Source organism: Mandrillus leucophaeus, unplaced genomic scaffold (genome assembly GCF_000951045.1).
Source record: "Mandrillus leucophaeus isolate KB7577 unplaced genomic scaffold, Mleu.le_1.0 Scaffold92, whole genome shotgun sequence".
Lineage (NCBI taxonomy): Eukaryota > Metazoa > Chordata > Mammalia > Primates > Cercopithecidae > Mandrillus > Mandrillus leucophaeus.
This window is the reverse complement of record NW_012110030.1, coordinates 5,231,416-5,233,300: the sequence shown is the minus strand read 5'-3', so window position 1 is coordinate 5,233,300 and position 1,885 is coordinate 5,231,416.

The following is a 1,885-nucleotide window of genomic DNA, read 5'->3' as shown; positions in this document are numbered from 1 at the left end:
GGAGGGAGAGGGGGTGGCTCTTACTCCCCACCTCTCGGGGGGTGTCTCATCCCCCTGCGATGTGGATCGTAAGAGCTGGGGGAGAGTGTGGGGTGCTATTACTCCCCATATCGAGTATATGGGAATATTAGCCTTTCAATAATGTCTGTGCTAAATCAGAGATTTTAAATGAGGCCTTTCTGTATGACTACCAATCATTTAAATCAGATCATGGTAAGGAACTTAAGAGTTTGGGGAATGTTTTCAGTACTATCAGTGATTTCATTTTCTATAATGTTCAGCAAAGATAACATAAAATTGAAGAACGCATAGAAGTATTCACTCCCTAATGTCTTCTGTATGTTTTTCCACTTTCAAAATGGAGGCCTACTCATTCCTGGAGGATGATGGTGGAAATGATGGTGAAGCTGATGATGGCGAGGAGGTAAAGGATACCTCGGAAGAAATGAGGCCTAACCTTGTAGTTCCTAGCATTCTGATTTTAAGTTATTTTGTTTTGTTTTGTGTATGTTCTACCAAAGCCAGAACAAGATACTTTATATAGTGAAAGCAGCAAAAACTCATATTTAATAAGCATTTAATATGAACAGCAGGTGTTGCGTGCTCTACAGGCATTATCTCACGTATTGCCTCATAAGTAAAGAGTGTTTTTATTCTCATTTTTTTGACAAGAAAGTTGGCTGGCAGAGAGGTTAAGGAACCCACCCAAGTCAATAAGCTGATTACTGACCTGAGCCAAGATTTGGACCTAAGCATTGTGCAATACATTATCTCACTTCATCTTGACGATCACCTCTGATCGTTGTACTCTGCTCACCTGAAATGTGAACTGAAGTTTCAAAATACTAAATAACTATAAATTTGTTTCCATTAAAAAGGGTTTGAGCTGTACTTTAAGAAACAGAAATAACTTGCAGTTTCCATATACTATGTTGTGAAGTCTATTTTAAAAAAAGAAAAAAATAGATAAATTTACTCACCCTAGCTTTAGAAAAATGCTTTCATTGTAACTCACTTCATCAGACTTTCTGGGTCTTAATCTTGTAAGTTGTGGAGCCAATTCAAATTAATATAATTTATCAAAGTTAGAGTGTGAGGTCAGGAAGAGAGAAACCCCACAGCTAAATAATAATATAATAAAAGATTATGTAAAAATATAATAATACAATAAAAGAATAATCAAGTAATTTTTTTATCTTAAAAATGGACATTTAGGAAGCTGCAGTTAGAGTTCTGCTTTCTCTCTGGGAAATCATTTTTATGTATTTTAAGCTAGAAAATATTGATAATCTCACGGTTCATGCACAATTTGAATACCGAATTCCTACCTCAACAAGAAATTTTTCATAAATGTCTGTAGTCAAAGAAGCAATCTACCCTTTGCAGACTTTTAAATGTTCTGAAAGAGAACACAGCTTGTCATATTCATTCATCTTAGTAAATGTATTTTATTATATGCTCAGTGAAAGATGAGTCCCATTCTTCTCTCTCCTATTCTTGACATTTTTGATCAGACTCCATAGCTCAATGGGAAACTATTTATTTTTACTTTTTCTTCTTTAGGGTGATGGAAGACATTAAAAAATTATAAAATATAGAGACTTATTCCAGTGTGTTCGCTTTCAAGTTTCAGTTGATGCAGTGTTCATTTTTAGTATGCTATGGTGTCTTAATTGCTAGTATTTATCATGGGTTAATTTACTTATATATAATTGTTTTTTCCTCACTTTTATCTTGTACAAAGAGAATGTGCCAAAAAAATCCGTCAAGAATCAGGTAATTTATTGAATCCAAATGGGGTTATGCTTTGGCAATTGCTGTTTAAAAATAAATAAATAAATAAATAAATAAGCAGAAATCATGGATGTCAATGATGTTACCATTT